Source organism: Vipera berus, assembly GCF_964194415.1.
Source record: "Vipera berus genome assembly, chromosome: 1".
NCBI classification, from domain to species: domain Eukaryota; kingdom Metazoa; phylum Chordata; class Lepidosauria; order Squamata; family Viperidae; genus Vipera; species Vipera berus.
Genome location: NC_138202.1, coordinates 342,011,318 through 342,029,507, shown reverse-complemented (window position 1 = coordinate 342,029,507; position 18,190 = coordinate 342,011,318). Strand labels below are relative to the sequence as shown.

General features: G+C 39.8%; 1 protein-coding gene across 7 annotated transcripts in view; it reads left to right on the top strand.

Annotated features, from left to right (window-relative positions):
• Positions 1–18,190, top strand: part of RFFL (ring finger and FYVE like domain containing E3 ubiquitin protein ligase) — a 54,772-nt gene that overhangs the window by 16,882 nt on the left and 19,700 nt on the right. The gene's annotated exons all lie outside the window — the stretch shown is intronic.

Sequence of the window (18,190 nt, the reverse complement as noted above, 5' to 3'; positions counted from 1 at the left end):
AAAACATAAATGTTGGTTTCAAACATGACGTGACCACGTATAAGGAGATTTTAAGCTTGGAAAGAAGTGTATGGTGTTTAAAATCGTATAATTTCTTGCGAGATGAGAAGATTGTTCAAACCTGGTTTCAATATACGGGCCAGGTGGAAAGAAGATCAGAAAACTGGTTTTGCAATGACTGATGAAAATTTGATAAAGCAAATTAGAAATCAGGGTCCAGCACATATCAAACGGATATATCTTGCATTGATAGAAATTGATTCAGAAACAGAACTTGTTAAAGACTGTATGATAAAATGGGCCCAGAACATCCAAGAAGTTATTACAATGGGTACGTGGGAAAAGATCTGGGAGAGGAACGTAAAATTTACACAAGCTCAAAACTTAAGAGAGAACTTTTATAAAATGTTTTATAGATGGCATTTAGATCCTAAAAAGCTTGCAAGTATGTATCCGAACTATCAGCCAAAATGCTGGAGGTGTGGTGGTGAAGATGCAACATATTTTCACATATGGTGGACTTGTAAAAAGGTCAAGGCTTTTTGGATAAAAATTTGGTGGAATATGCAGAAGATCTTCAAGCAAAAGATAAAGTTTTGTCCGCAATTCTTTTTGTTGGGTATAATTACAGATGCTACTGTTGTGGACACTAAGTTGATGTTAAATTTAGTTACAGCAGCAAGACTTTTAATAGGTCAGTATTGGAAGAAGGAGGAACTGCCGACTATAGAAGAATGGACTTTAAAGGTTTCTGACCTGGCAGAAATGGCAAAGATTTCGGCTTATTTGAAAGATCATTCGCAAGAACGTTATATTATGGAGTGGAAAAAATGGATTGAATATATCCAGAAGAAATACGGGACTAAAAGGTTTCACTTAGCATTTGAATAAGTCTTCCTTTCTATTTTCTTTTTTCCCCCTCTCTATATGAAATATTAGTATTGTTTGTAGTTATCTTATATGAGCTAGAGAGTGATAGATTTAAGAATTTATTGTTGGTAGCATATGGATGTTTATGATTGTTCTTTGTTTTTATACCCTTTACTTAGCTCTGGGAAGTCGGGGGGGGGAGGGGGGAAAGGGGGGGGAGGGGTAGGGAGGGATAGGTAGGGGAGGGGGAGGGGGGGATTGTTAAAGATAAAATGTATTTTAAAACTTTTCAATAAAAAAAACATTTATGGGATTTGTTGTGTTTATTTAAAATTGTTTTTCTAACATCTTGTAAACCACTTTGGGCTCCTTGGGAGAAGAGCAATGTAGAAATAATTATATATAGATGTTTAGTGTCTAGAAATGGGACACGGTGGCTCAGTGGGTTAGGACGCGGAGCTTGTCGATCAGAAGGTTGGCAGTTTGGCGGGTCAAATCCCGAGTGCCACGTAACAGAGTGAGCACCTGTTACTCGTCCCAGCTTCTGCCAACCTAGCAGTTCAAAAGCACGTAAAAATGCAAGTAGAAAAATAGGGACCACTAAGGTGGGAAGGTAACAGTGTTCCATGCGCCTTTGGCGTCTAGTCATGCCGGCCACATGACCATGGAGACGTCCTCGGACAAGCGCTGGCTCTTCAGCTTTGAAACGGAGATGAGCACCGGCCCCTAGAGTTGGAAACGACTAGCACGCATGTGCGGGGGAACCTTTACCTTTAGTGTCTAGAAAATGCCAGTGTCTATGTATGCACAGGGCAGTAAGAGTTTCTGAGTAATTTCAGGTCATACCATATTCTTAAAGGAACTTTTGTAAACATTAGAGCAGGTGTTCAGTTGATCACTATAGCGGCGGTTGCTGGTCCCCAACCTTTCTGACTTGGCAGACCGGCAAGGGAGGGGAAAGAGAGGGGATGGATGGTTCTAAGCAAGCAGGCGTGCACAAATGGAGTTTTTATTTTTTTATTTTTTTAATTTTAATTCCATTTATATCCCGCCCTTCTCCGAAGACTCAGGGCGGCTTACAAACTTAGCAGTAGCCTTCATTCTATGTATATGCCTGCTTATTAGGGCTTTCACACACCTCCCAAGCGGCATTATTACAAAGTCAGCTTAATTGCCCCCAACAATTGTGCACTTGCATGCTTGCCTGTCGCTTGCGTGACCTGGTTCCAAACAGGCTGTGGCCTGATAGTGAGCTGCAGCCTGGGGGTTGCGCACTCCTGCACAATATTAATTAGAGTCTGATTAGACATAGTTTGTGCCAGTGTGAATTTTTGAATTGTGTGTATGTTTTCCAACTAGGATCTTGCTGGTGGGAAACCTGTATCTTGCTAATGTTGTTTTTGGAGCATTTGCAAAGTATTAGCATGTGGATCCATGTTAGATAGACGTTGTGTTGTTGTTAGCTGCGAAGTCGTGTCTGACCCATCGCGACCCTATGGACAACGTTCCTCCAGGCCTTCCTGTTCTCTACTATCTTCTGGAGTCCATTTAAGCTCACGCCTACTGCTTCAGTGACTCCATCCAGCCACCTCATTCTCTGTTGTCCCTTTCTTCTATTGCCCTCAATCTTTCCCAGCATTAGGCTCTTCTCCAGTGAGTCCTTCCTTCTCATTAGGTGGCCAAAGTATTTGAGTTTTAGCTTCAGGATCTGGCCTTCTAAAGAGCAGTCAGGGTTGATCTCCTCTAGGACTGACCGGTCTGATCGCCTTGCAGTCCAAGGGACTCGCAGGAGTCTTCTCCAGCACCATAGTTCAAAGGCCTCAATTCTTTGGCGCTCAGCCTTTCTTATGGTCCAACTTTCACTGCCATACATTGCAACTGGGAAGACCATAGCCTTGACTATACGCACTTTTGTTGAGAGAGTGATGTCTCTGCTTTTTAGTGTGCTGTCTAGATTTGCCATGGCTTTCCTCCCCAGGAGCAAGCGTCTTTTAATTTCTTGGCTACAGACCCCATCTGCAGTGATCTTGGAGCCCAGGAAAATAAAATCTGTCACTACCTCCATTTCTTCCCCATCTATTTGCCAGGAATTGAGAGGGCCGGATGCCATGATCTTGGTTTTCTTAATGTTAAGTTTCAACCCAAGTTTTGCACTCTTCTTCTTCACCCGCAACAAGAGGCTCTTTAGTTCTTCTTCACTTTCTGCCATTAGAGTGGTATCATCTGCATATCTTAGGTTGTTGATATTTCTCCCGGCAATCTTAATTCCAACTTTTGATTCATCTAGCCCTGCCTTTCTCATGATGTGCTCTGCATATAAGTTAAATAGGCAGGGCGACAGTATACATCCTTGCCAGACTCCTTTCCCAATTTTGAACCAATCAGTGGTTCTGTGTCCAGTTCTCACTGTTGCTTCTTGGCCCACATATAGGTTTCTCAAGAGACAAATAAGATGGTCTGGTACTCCCATCTCTTTAAGAACTTGCCACAGTTTGTTATGATCCACACAATCAAAGGCTTTAGCATAGTCAATGAAGCAGAAGTAGATGTTTCTCTAGAACTCCCTAGCTTTCTCCATGATCCAGCGTATGTTGGCAATTTGATCTCTAGTTCCTCTGCCTCTTCGAAATCCTGCCTGTACTTCTGGTAGTTCTCGATCCACATACTGCTGAAGTCTAGCTTGTAGGATTTTAAGCATGACTTTACTAGCATGAGAAATGAGTGCAATGGTGCGATAGTTTGAACATTCTTTGGCACTGCCTTTCTTTGGAATTGGAATGTAAACTGATCTTTTCCAATCCTGTGGCCACTGTTGTTTTCCAAATTTGCTGGCAAATTGAGTGTAGCACTTTTATTGCCTCATCTTTTAAGATTTTGAATAGCTCAGCTGGAATACTGTCACCTCCACTAGCTTTGTTGTTGCTCAGCTTTTCTAAGGCCCACTTCACTTCACATTCTAGGATGTCTGGCTCGAGGTCAGTGACCACCTCATTGTGATTATCAGGGACATTAAGCTCATTCTTGTATAGTTCCTCTGTGTAATTTTGCCACCTCTTCTTAATCTCTTCTGCCTCTGTTAGGTCCCTGCCATTTTGGTCCTTTATCATGCCCATTTTTGCATTAAACGTTCCCTTTATCTCTCCAATTTTCTTGAAAAGATCTCTGGTCCTCCCTATTCTATTGTTTTCTTCTATTTCTTTGCACTGTTCATTTAAGAAGGCATTTTAATCTCTTCTAGCTATTCTCTGGAATTCTGCATTCAATTGGGTGTATCTTTCTTTTTCTCCCTTGCCTTTCGCTTCCCTCCTTTCTTCAGCTATTTGCAAAGCTTCCTCAGACAGCCATTTTGCTTTCTTGCATTTCTTTTTCTTTGGGATGGTTTTGGTTGCTACCTCTTGTACAATGTTGCGAACCTCTGTCCATAGTTCTTCAGGCACTCTGTCTATCAGATCTAATTCCTTAAATCTATTTGTCACCTCTACTGTATATTCAAGTGGGATATGATTTAATTCATACCTGAGTGGCCTAGCGCTTTTCCCTACTTTCTCCAGTTTAAGCCTAAACTTTGCAATGAGAAGCTCGTGGTCTGAGCCACAGTCAGCTCCTGGTCTTGTTTTTACTGACTGTATAGAGCTTCTCCATCTTTGGCTGCAGAGCATATAGTCAATCTGATTTCTGTGTTGACCATCTGGTGATGTCCATGTGTAGAGCCATCTCTTGGGTTGTTGGAAAAGAGTGTTTGCTATGACCATCATATTCTCTTGACAGAATTCTATCAGCCTGTGCCCTGCTTCATTTTGCACTCCAAGGACAAACTTGCCTGTTATTCCGGTTATCTTTTGGCTTCCTACTTTAGCATTCCAATCCCCCATGATGATAAGGACATCATTTTTTGGTGTTAGTTCTATAAGGTGCTGTAGGGCTTCAAAGAACCGGTCAATTTCATCCTCTTCAGCACTGGTGGTTGGGGCATAGACTTGGACTACTGTGATATTGAATGGTTTGCCTTGGATTCGAACAGAGATCATTCTGTCATTTTGAGGATTGTATCCCAGTATTGCTTTTCCTATTCTTTTATTGACTATGAAGGCTACTCCATTTCTTCTGATGGATTCTTGCCCGCAGTAGTATACCTGATGGTCATCTGAATTAAATTCACCCATTCCTGTCCATTTTAGTTCGCTGATACCTAAGATGTTGATGTTCAGTCTTGTCATCTCTTGTTTGACCACGTCCAGCTTTCCTTGATTCATGGATCTTACATTCCAGGTTCCTATGGAGAAAAAATCTTTACAGCATCGGACTTTCCTTTCACCACCAGACACATCCACAGCTGAGCGTCCTTTTGGCTTTGGCCCAGTCGCTTCATTCTTTCTGTCGCTACTAGTATTAGCCCTCTGCTCTTCCCCAGTAGCATATTGGACGCCTTCCGACCTGAGGGGCTCATCTTCCAGCGTCATATCGTTTTGCCTTTTGGTACTGTCCATAGGGTTTTCATGGAGTGGTTTGCCATTTCCTTCTCTAGTGGATCACGTTTTGTCAGAACTCTCTGCTATGACCTTTCCGTCTTGGGTGGCCCTGCACGGCATAGCTCATAGCTTCATTGAATTACGCAAGCCCCTTTGCCACAACAAGGCAGTAATCCATGAAGGGGTTAGATAGACAGAAGTGTGCTTTATACTTTATCTGCTTTCAGATGTTGATTAATCATCTGCTTCATAAGAGCAGGCTGGGTAAAATGCTTGAGTCCTGTGAAAAACAGAAGTTTCCCAGTGATTGTGATTGAAATCAGTGCAAAGGTTGACATCATGAATCCTTGCCAGCTGAAAAACAGAAGTTTCCAGTGTTTGTGCATTGAAATCAATGCAAAGGTTGACACCATTAATCCTTGCCAGCTGAAAAACAGAGGTTTCCCAGTGATTGTGCATTGAAATTAGTGCAAAGGTTGACATCATGAATCCTTGCCAGCTGAAAAACAGAGGTTTCCAGTGATTGTGCATTGAAATCAATGCAAAGGTTGACATCATGAATCCTTGCCAGCTGAAAAACAGAGGTTTCCCAGCCTATCTTTTGACAGCAAGCATCGGTCATTGCATAGAAAGGATCGCATCCAACCTGAGAGCCATGGTGGCATAGCCACATTCTCCCTCACAAACTTTCTTTTGCTGGTGCATCCAAACCACAGCCTGCATATAGTCCTAGACAGCTAGTGATGTTGATAATTATTATCCCATAAGATAATATTAAAAATAAGTTAAATTTGTTATTTATATACATTAACTATGTTTATGTATTTTCTATGTGACCCAAGAGAATTCTGCTGCACTCAATGAAGCCCAGGCAAGCCAAAGGTTGGACAACCATGTTTTAAAGCATGACGTGAATGAGTTATATAGTGTACGTGGATAGGCTAAACGGAATAGGTAGTTTGTTATACAAAGTGTTTATTTTAAGTAATTTATATGACTGCCTATCTGACGAGTGCTTCTGGATGGCATATGCTGTAGATCCTAAAATAAAAACTATAGTATAAAACCCAAGGTTCCTCAGATTAAAACATCACAAAAACCTCAGACACAAAAAACACATCAACTGCAGTGGAGCTAACTTGCTCTCTTGGAGAAACATCTAGATATATCGAGTTTTGTGAAAGGCTAATGGTATGGTGTCATCTGGAATTCTTAGTGGATGCTACTCTTTAGGGCAGGTGTTGCCAGTGAGAAGTCACAGCTCTAGAGTCCAGCAAGATGACACTGTTTGATAGACAAGACCCAAGTGTGCAAGACCCAAGTAGATCTGGCACAGCAAGCAGAAACAATAAGAGAGGCAGTCCTGCCAATAGCCTGGCCCTGGGTCGTGTAGGGTTTAGTAGGTAATAACCAGAACCTTGAATCACACCTGGAAGCTGCTTGGGAGCCAGTGCAGTTTGTGAACCAGCACTTTATATGAGTGTAATGAGAAACACCAAATACCGCTCACGTTGCTGCAGTCTGTATCAGCTGCAGCTATTGAATGTTCTTCAAGGGCAGCCTGTTACAGAGAGCCTTGCAGTATTCCAAACAGGACATGAGTAAGGCATGAGTCATCATGTGCAGGGCCTCTCAGTTCAAGAATGGGCACAGTTGGTGTAGAAATAGAATTTGTGCAAGGATCCTTCTTCCCAAAACTGCCACATGCTGTTTTGAATCGAAGCTATGAATCCAAGAAGACCCCTAAACTACACACCAATTTTGACTGGAGAAGTACACCTTCAAGCAGAGTTGAAGATGTAGTATCTTTGGAGCCCCAGGATATGGGATTGAACTGAAGCCTGTTCTCCCCCCCCCAGATCCTCACAGCCCCCAGGCATTTGGAAAGGACTTCCCCAGCATCACTTGGCCAACCCAGGGTGGAGATATACAAATGGGTATTATCTGCATACTGTTGTTATCACACCTCATGCTGATGAATGATTTCACCCAGCGGCTTCATACAGATGCTAAATAGGAGGGATGAAACAATAGAGCTGTGAGGCATCCCTACAAAGCTGTGGTAACCCAGCAATTATCTTAGCATAATGTGTGAAGCTGGTCATGACTTTAGACTATAGCGTGGTTTGGACTTTACATAATGTAGACAGTCCTCAGTTAATGAGCACATCACAATGTTTGAAATTATATTGGTGCTGAACAAATGGTACGATGAGTCCTGAAGAGGTTGTTGCAGCAGCCCTGTGGTTGTATGATTGTGATTTGGGTGCTTGGCAATCGGCTTGCACTTCCAATTGTTTGCAGCATTCCACAGTCATGTGATCAGTTGCAACCTTCCCTGCCGGCTTGTCACAAGCAAAGTCAATGAAGAAGTTGGCAGGAAAGGTCAGATGTTGCTCCCCTTTCATCTCCTTTTCTCTGAAAGAGCTCTAGTATGGAGTAAGACATCCCAGGAATTTTGTAATCTGTAGTGTATGCCCACACCACCTGCCCAGCCATGCCTGCACCGGGCTGCAGCACTCACCTGTGCACTCACCTATACTCTGTGGCACTCACCTCCCCAGCCTACATTCTGTATCACTCACCCATCTGCTGGCTTGCTTGTGAGTCTCCTAAGAAAAAGGTTGCCTTGACTGGGACTTGTAATTTCCTGCTGGCTTCCACATTGATTTGCTTCTTGGAAGCTGGCAGGAAGTATCAAATTGTGGTTATGTAAAGTCCTTAATGACTGCAATCCTTGTTGAAGATCAGTCAGGACTGCTAGGTTTGCTGTCACTAAGCAATGTTATCATGTGATGTTGTGCCTTATGACTGCATTGCTTAACAATGGAAATTCTGGACCCAATTACCATTGTTAAATGAGAATTACCTGTATATTGCATTTTGTTAATTGGGATTTAAGGTTAAGGATTTAATAGTTGGGCACTGAGGCCTCAAACTGGGTTAATAAACCTAGCTTTTGTAATTTTGGAAGAAACCAGGAAAACTAATATCCCCTTTTCTCCATGCATCTTTCCTTTGCAAGCTGCTATCCTCCTGATTCATGGTGCTATTTTGTACTTTCATACTTACTCCAAAGAATTCTTAGTGAGAAAAATAGGAGAAATTGCTGCAGGCATTTATGTATGCCAGCTTTGGTAAAGAAAGCAACAGAACTGGGAATTGTAACTGATTTGGTCTGTTTAAATTAGCATTGTTTCCTGTACATTTCAGGAGACTTGGGAAGATTTTTCTAGTGTTGTATTTAATGATTTTTCTAAGAGGACATTCTGGAGATTAAATTTGTGACTGTGCTTGCCCCAGAGACTTATTTTTTTGTTTGATATTCATAGTCTTGCTTCTTTTATGGGAATGCATTCTTTTACCGTAAATACATGGAGAAACTACTGTGATAAATACCAGCAGGCCCTTCTAGCTGAAATGTTTTAAAGCAGTCATAGAGAAGAGATTGCTTAATGCATTGACAGGAAGTATTAAAACTTAACGTTGACTTGATTTACATGGAATAGCTTTTATCCCACTGCTGCTAATGTGGAGTTGCTTGTAACTGTTTTTTTAAAAAAAATGTCAGTATAACTCACGTTCCAATCAAACAGCATGCCTATAAAGGCTTTGACTGGGGCATAAAGTTGATGGGCTTGCAAGAGCTTGTAGGCAGTTCTGTCCACTAGAAAGCTCCTTTGATTAAGTCCCATAAAAGGGCTTAAAAATAAATGAGTGTGAGAGCAGAAGGATCTTGGAAGGTCATGTTTATGTTAGTGGGAGCACTTTGCCCAAGATGTTGAGGTTTTTGGACATCATTACTGCCTTGTCGCATATGATCTCCTTGTTTTGAGTGGAGGAGGGGATATCTGGTATATATTTATTATATTTTGTTCAGTTAGTTTTGTGGTTACTCAACTCTATAATGACTCTGGGCACTTAACATATAAAAATTTAAAAGCTCATTCAGCCATTCCTTATTTCATGACTATGTTGGTTAGTGACTGTTCACAAATACAACAATAATATATGGTAGTAAATGGCAATCAACTATTTACTGCCATATTTTACAGTTGAATTTGTGAATGGTCACTAAACAACATAGACATGAAATAAGGAATGGCTGAATGAGCTTTTTTCAAATAATATATGCACTTTTCAAATAATATATATACTTTCCTGTGCCTGACAGTTTTGTTGTTGGACAAACTTATATGGATAAAATGAGGGAAGGGGAAGCATCTTCAGACTTACAAGATGCTGTGACTGTTGTTGTTTCAATAAAAGTAGTCCTATATGGCCTTTGGTTGCTTAGTTTGCTCTACTGGTTGGTCTGACAGCCTCAGAACTGGATATAACTGGCCCACCAGAGGAACCTGTGCAAAAGCTGTCTTGGCCACAGCTGTCTTATCTTAAAGCAAGAGCTGTGAATCCAAGAGGACCCCAGATTGTACATTAGTCTTGCATGGAGAAGTGCAACCCCATTAAAGACGAAAGATGGAATATTTGTCCCCAGAAACAGGGGAACCAAGCATCTCAGTCTTGTCAGGCTTGAGCTTGAGTGTTTCTCTCCCCATTCAGTCCTGCATAACCAGGACTTCAACAGCGTCACTTGGTTAACTGGAGTTAAGAATTATAGTTGAGTATCATCAGTGTATTGATGACACCTGATCCCAAACTGATGGCTGTCACCCAGTGGTTTTATGTAGATGTGAAACAAAAGGGGAGAGAGTTGAGTTCTGCGGCATCCCACAAGTGAGAGGCTGAACACATGATCTCTCATCCATCAATACTGATTGAAACTGGCCATAAAGAAAGGAGGAGAACCACCGCAAAACAATAAAACCACTCCTAACCCCTGAAACATGTACAACTGGATACTGTGGTTGATGGTACTGAAAATTGTAGAAGGTCAGGGATGCACCTCTCCCATCCTGACTTGACCACAGATCATCAACAAATGCAATTAATGTCTTTGTACTCATCCCTGACCTGAACCCCGAGTGAATTGTGTATAGACAATCCTCTAGGTTGTCCCAAAGGTGCTTTTTCAGGAGGCAACTGGACTTTTTTGTTTTTTCTTTGAAGACGTTTCGCTTCTCATCCAAGAAGCTTCTTCAGCTCTAACTGGATGGTGGGGAATGGAAGGATTTACACTGCTTACAGACAGCTGGTCATTTGCATTCTTTTAGAAAGTCCTTGAGGCCATTTGGAGGTTTATCTGTGTCCTCAGGGTCACCTGAGTAGTGCAAATGTGTGTGGAGCCTTCTTGGCTGTAGGAGGTTTTCTGCCCTGTGTCCTTTCACTGTTGAAGACGGGTGCAGGCGCAGGAGATCTCCATAGACATTTAGCTATGTCTATGGAGATGAACACCCTGTGAATGGTGCAGGTATATGGATGGATTTCCAGAAAACATTGCAGGCTACAGGACTACAGGAACCATTTGCGCTTCAGTTTGAGATGCATACAACAGACTCATCCCCAACAGCCTGCGCCTGTCTTCAACAGTGAAGGGATACAGGGCAGAAAACATCCTGCAGCCAAGAAGGCTCCACACACATTTGCACTACTCAGGTGACCTTGTGGACACAGATAAACGTCCAAGTGGCCTCAGTGACTCTCTAAAAGAATGCAAATGACCAGCTGTCTGCAAAGAATATAAGTCCTTCCATTCCCCACCATCCAGTCAGAGTTGAAAAAGTTTCTTGGATGAGAAGCGAAATGTCTTCAAAGAAAAAAAAAAAGTCCGGTTGCCTCCTGAAAAAGCACCGTTGGGACAATCATGACCTGGATGATTGACAATCTCAATAGACATAATTCCTCTAGAGTCATCTATATATCCTGCATTCCTCTATAATGAAACTAGAACAACGTATGTTGTGATGCAGTGTATTTTTCCACACAGAAGTGGTCAGATCCAGAATACCATCAATAAGATGGTTTCATTGTCTAACTTCAGATCAACTGTATTAAAATAGGATGGTGTTTAAAAGGAAAGGAATTGCAAAGGAGTTTTATTCAGCTCTGTTCCTTTTAATGCTATGCCCAGAAGGCCCATAGAGTTTTGAAACCTGATGCAACAACTTTGTACTTAATGTTGTTATATGTCTCAGGATATATAATACATAATCTGAGTGCTTCAGGTAAAAAGGTTTGTGGTATATAGGAAGTAGATTGCCCATAGCTTTGGCTTTTTGTGGGTGTGTATGTGCTTTGCTTTGCTTAGCTTAAGTGTGGTTAGGAAGAAGATGCTATTAGGAACAGGACCCAGCCTTAATCTTTATTTTTGCTTAATGTGGCAGGTGACTCCCATCTGCTGAGCTCACATGCTTGCTTACTATTTATTAATAATAAAATTTGTTAATTTATGTATACGGTTCACAAACTGTCAACTTCCAAAAGGATTTGAGGCAGTTTACACTGTAAAGAAAAACAACAGTTACATTCATCATCAACTAACACAGCCCAAGTACTGTCGGCACTGAAGCTCAGCAGAATAAAACATCTTTCTGTCAGCTCAACCATCTTTTTTGATTTTGGGAGAATGATACTGTTGTTCAGTGCTCTTCCATTGATCTCTGAAGTAGTCTTCATTGGCAGCTGCAGACTGCCCCCCCCCCCCCTTTCATCGGCCACAGAGCCAATGCCATCAAACTCTTCGGCAGATGCTCTTTGTTTGCTGGGACTGTACAAATCATTGCTACGGCATTGTTGATTCTCTCACTACCATCCAGGATCTAGCAGGCACCACATGGTACAAACTTTAGACCTTCCATTTTATTTTTTTTGATGTTTTTTCTTCCATTTGCTACATGCATTCCCTTTACCATCTGGGTGGTTCTTCAATTGTGATAGTGCCCATTCCTTCACTTTATCATCTTAAACACAGTTGCATAGAAGCAAGTGGAAGGGAACCTTCAATTTGAGAATAACGTGTTCATACTTTTTCAGAATTAACAATCCAGGATGGCTGGACTGGCTAGTCAGTGGCCATTTATTTTTGTGTAAACCATAGTTTATGGCATGGTTCATATCTGTGAACCAGATTGCTTATCCAAAATTCAGAGCTAAGATAAACTTGTTTGCACTTTATTGAGTCTAGTCCCTGTATTGAGGTATGAGAAAACTGAGCTGATTTTAACTCTTTGATCTAGTTCATACATTTTGTTAAGCTATGGCTAAACATTCAACAAGTAAACACAATTGGCTGGGTTCATATATTACACCTTAAATATATTGGGAGATTAATCATAACATGCTAAGCCAGTATCAAGCCACATTATAATGTGTTAGGTGAAGCTGATCTATGATTGCATAACCATGTGAAATATTAAATCAGGATTTAACGTTACATGTATGAATTCTGGAAGGAAAGCCTTGAGATTGTACATCACTTGATCCCCATTCTTCTTCCTGCAGAGTTAGGAAGGAGTTTTTTTGCTTATGTTCTTGATTTGTGGATTCCTGGTCATGGTTTAACACAAAGTCTTGCTTGTTAACTAAGCCATTTATTTTTGGCTTCTTTAGAGCCAATTTGATGTAGTGGTTAAGGCATCAAGAGAGCCAGTTTGATGTAGTGGTTAAGGCATCAAGCTAGAAACTGGGAGACCATGAGTTCCTGTGCATGTTAAATGTCATCTTCTTTCACACAGAGAAGGTATGTCTTCATATTTTTAAAAATCAAACATGTCCCTTCTTCCGAGTACTTGGGTGCCAAGATTGGCTTGTTTAGATACAAAATATGTGCTGTCCAATTATAGCCCTCCACAATTATAGTGTGAATTTTTCTATACATTAAGAAGAGCATTAGAGGCTGGACTCTGCTGGATGAAAGATGATGGTCATGCCTTTTTGGTTCTAGCAGTGACATGGTAGCCTTGTTTTCTATAGGGAGCCTAACAGGTATTGAGTGTTGCTCACCTCTTGCAACATGATTAAAAAAGGGCTGTGAGGTAGATGTAAAGTTTTTTTTTAACTCTAATGTTTATTTTTGTGACTGTTGTATATAACCTCTTGATAGGATTCTGAGTGTTTTAGTGGGTCTGGGTATCCTTAGGGGGGAAAAAATTAAAAGAGTCAGTTGAGTTGAGTTCAGTTGGTAACAATATGGGAGACACTTGCTACTCTCTTCTTTTTAACTTCTGAATTAGGAAAAGCAACTCTAGGATTTCCCGATCTCATCTGTGTACTCATTTGATCCAAACTTGTTTAGCTTTTTGAGATCTGCCAAGTTCTCTCTCTGTATTTTAGAGGAACGTATAAAGAGGGAATACATAACTGGCCTTGCATGTTTTTGAGCTATGGTTTGTATAACAATAGTTTATTAAATAAATCACAGTTGGCTGACTGTTCATAACCCATTAAAACCAAACCAAACAAATCATATTTTGGCTTCAGCAGTATGTGAACCCAGACAATTTGTCTTTATGAATGACAGCAATACTGTTTTTGGTCTTACTCAGTCTGACATTCAACTACAATGCAGTACCTGTATTCAGTAGAAATAGGACAACTTCCTGCTTTCTAGTCTGCATTAATGAATTCATGAGCTTCTACCAAATGTTTATTCTGTCAAGCCAAACAACAGGATGCCAGGGGAGAGAATCAGGTCACTATATGACAATTGGGGTTAACCCTTTCCCCACCAAAATCTGTAACACTGTATCATATGGATTTAACATCGGTCTTCCTCGCAGAGCTTCCTATAAGGACTGGTAAAACGAAATGCGTGCGCGTGCGCACACACACACATGTCACTAGTGCAGACATGTCAAACTCGCGACATTGCTGGCAGTGGGGTGGGCGCGGCTTTCAGATGATGCATCCGGCCCGTGGGCTGGCAGTTTGACACCCCTGCACTAGTGGGTACAGTATCTCGCATTAGACACCTGTTTTAGCTTTAAAAAGATTCCTGCCAGGAAAAGTGTAACATTTTAAATCATAGTACAATTTGCATTCTGAAAAATGATGTTTCCTACTATTTGAAAGCTATGCTAATTATATGCAGGGCAGAACTAAACCAGCATTTTATAGTAGTTTAAATTCAGCTACTAGGTTTTTTTTTATTCTTACCCAATTAAAGAACAGGTTTTCCCTGTTTATTTCTTATTTAGACTCTACTTTGTATCACTAATTAGAATACAAAAGATTGTTTTGATCAAATTCCAGCTGCATACAACAAATGCTCATAAATAAAAGGAAGTGAAGCAATCTTTATTTTACGTAGTAGACAAAAACTGAAATAACTCAAAATAACTCAAAGGTTTGTTGATTATTTCTGATAATTTAAACATCTGAAATCCACATTATTGCAACTTTATCTGCAACTTTACCTTTTTTCAGTAGAATACCATCTTTCCTGTGTTTTGATATCTACTTAAGAGTTTTGTATTGATTTTGTGTTTTGCTTTGAGTAATCCAAACCCATTCCTGGTTAGTTGATGAATCTGGTTATGTATTCCAGATCAGTGGTGCATCAAGTTTTGCCAGATTAGTGAGCTTTGATTTATGGCAAAGACTTTAACCTGGCTAGCTGTACTATTCTGCTTCACAGATAATGCTAATCAGTTAGTGAGTTCGTACATCATACCAACCCTAAAATAAAATTCAACCACTGTGATGGTTTTGTTGCTTTTGAAAAGCCCCTTGATTATATCTGAAGGGGAAATTAGACCAGGATATGTATGGGGTGAGGGATATATAGGGGAACTTTAACTGGGTAGAACAATGGGATGATTTATTTATAGATGTTTATAAGCATTTTGAGTGATGCTGATGGCTTTTGAGAAGGGGGGTCCTTTTATTAATTTCAGTTATTCTGCTTGTACAGTTATTTTGACTTCATGAAATATATGACCCGCTTTCAGTCAATCAATAGTTTCATGAGTTATGTACATATACTATATTTCTGTAACTTTTTCATATTCAACTTGCAAAAGAAGAAGGTTATTCTCTTATAAAGATTAGCTGGACTACTGTGAGGTAGGATATGTCTTTAAACATGTTATATTGGAGATGTTGCTGAGTATTGGGTTTAGCAAATAACTTGCTTGGAAGGAACTATTCCTTTTGTTCATTGAGGGGGTGTCTGGTTTAATTATAGAATAATCTGAATTTGACTGAAGTAAGTCAAATGGACTTTTGGGACTTCTGAATTGGGCTCTGAGTAAATTTTTTGCTGCTGGTCTCGTGTGCATTGCTGGATGAATCATCTGACCTTTCATACAGTTAATTTTTCCCTATTGCAATTACTTCCTTGATTTAAGTGTACCAATAGCTGTCTTAACTTTCACTTCTTTCTCCAACGGATTTTATCCACAAATTTATGAGACCCTACAGGTAGTCCTTGAGTTACAATCATATTGGAGCTTGCTATTATGATTGCAAGTCGTAATGTTTGTAAAACAGGTTGGCCAAATGATCTATCCAATTTTACAACTTTTTTGCAGTGGTTGTTAAGCAGACCCATTGTTCACTAAGGCTCAGTTTTGCCAAGAGAATTGGAAGTAAGTGTGCAAGTAAGATACGTGACCATGGGATGCTGCAAAAGGCTGTAAATGCGGCCATGATGCTGAGCGCCTGAAGTATGGTCACATGAACATGGGGGTGGGGGGGCCTTACTGTTGGAACTTTGGATCTGGGTCTTCTCCTTTTTTAGGTAGGGTATAATGTTGTATGGTGGCTAAGGGACCAGTGGTAGCTCAAAGACTACCTGTACTTCAATGCCATTTTTTTGCATTTGGAATTGCTTCTAAATTCTTTGTGGGGCGCATGGAGCAGGTGTGGTATTGTTATTTTATTAGCACCAGGAAAACTAAGGAAGCAACTATTGCTTTGCCTTTGCCAAGTTGCTTGGCAGCTGTTCTTCATAGGCAATGTTTGGGCAATGATCCAGGGACACAATTCTACTGGAATTCTATTTAAAGGGGCAGCACTAAATGGGGTAAGAGGGGAAGGCAGATAAACCTATGAGCAATAATTGAGATAATCCTAGCCTTCTTTGTCTAAGTACAGGGGTAGGCAACCTTGGCTCTTTTATGACTCGTGGACTTCAACTCCCAGAATTCCTGAGCCAGCCATGCTGAGGGGAAAGGGAGAGGTTTCCAAGCTGAGCCATGCTGGCTCAGGAATTCTGGGAGATGAAGTCCACGAGTCATAAAAGAGACAAGGTTGCCTACCCCTGGTCTAAGAAGAGAGAAGTACTCTCAAACCTTAAACGATTTGTGAGGTAGACACCTGGACTATATTTTTAAAATTTTCATCACACAGATACAGCACTCTTATGAAAAGTTGACAGTGTTATCATAGTATTGTTATGTGAGGCAGGGTAGTATATTATTCCCAATTTGCTCAGAGTTGTAGAAGCTGAGGCCAATCTAATGAATTGATAGGTTTGGGGAGATTTGAACCAAGGGATTTGTGAATTTGTAGCTCAGACTCTGATACTTTGTATTATAAACATGTGAATACATCACTTCATACTAATTTATGAGATTTAAATTGTCCTTTCTTCCAGAAAATAGCATTTGGTTACTGACGAGATACTGGTTTTATATATATTTGGGGGGAAAAATTAGGAGCACAGGGGTATGAATGTTGCATTTGTACATGATTCTTTAAAACAGCCTTGTTCTTTTCTCAGGATAATGCAACTGCCTTCAGTATTGTATTTATATTTTTCCTCTGCTCTGATTTCAGTAGGTAGATTTTATTTAACATCAAGAACAACAGCAACAAAAAGGCCAATCTGCAAAAGTCCATTAAGGGTTATCAGAGATAACATCTCTATTTTAACCTTGATCAAATAAACCCAACTTTATATTTATTTACTTTTAACAATTTTGATTTTTAATCTCTTTAAATAAAGTCGTAGAACTTGATTTTGTTTCATTTTTTTTGTCCCTTCTCATAAAATTCTTCAAAGCTTTAAAAAGTCTCTTTTGTAAATCCAATATAGGAAAATTATCAAGGTCAATCTTTAGATTTGTTATTTGTATGTCCCTTTTAACTATTAAGATACCAACTGATTTCATTTGTATATTCAAGGTAACATCTTTTTCCATTTCATTCTTGTAGACTGTCATATTTAAATCCATTTTCAGATCAGTCTCAGTCTTGCCAGTAAAACTTGTTCTTCCATAATATCTTCTAAATACATCTATAGAGCCAGACATTCTTAAAATTAATTTCTGCACCCATTGTTCAAAAATATCCTTCAATACATCAATTTTAAAATATCTCGCTCCATTCTGTATTAGTAAATTGAAATATTCATCTCTTTCTATTGTAATCTTTATTTCCTTCTGGTTCCCTCTAGTGTCTAACCTTCAAAGTCTCATCCTATCTTGTTTTTTAAGAGAATTCAAAACATCAGCATTTTCCCACGGGAAGGATTGTTATAATTAATTCCAAAATCTTATTTAAAATCCTTCTGGAATTCCATGGAATGATGAGGCTTTAAGGATTTCTGTATAGAAAAGAGATGGGATATGGGAAGATGATAATTTATTGTATTTTAAGGGAAAGTGGTGTGTTACTAAAATTGTTTATATGTGATGAAGTTGTTTGTTAATTAAATTGGTTTGTGCTTGAATTGTAAGCCGCCCTGAGTCTTTGGAGAAGGGCGGGATATAAATGGGATTAAAATAAAATAAAATTATTATAAAAAAGAAAAATGGCTGACATTATTTCACTTTCCTTAGTATTCTTTTATTGGTTGTGTTTATTATAAGAGAAAACTGTTTAAGTAGATGAAGATGTACAGATTGGCCCTTTAGAAGCCTTATAAAATACCAAGCATCAAATGAAATTACTTTAGACGGCACAAGTTTTGATTGTTGTGTTTTGGGATTTAAAATAATACATTTTAA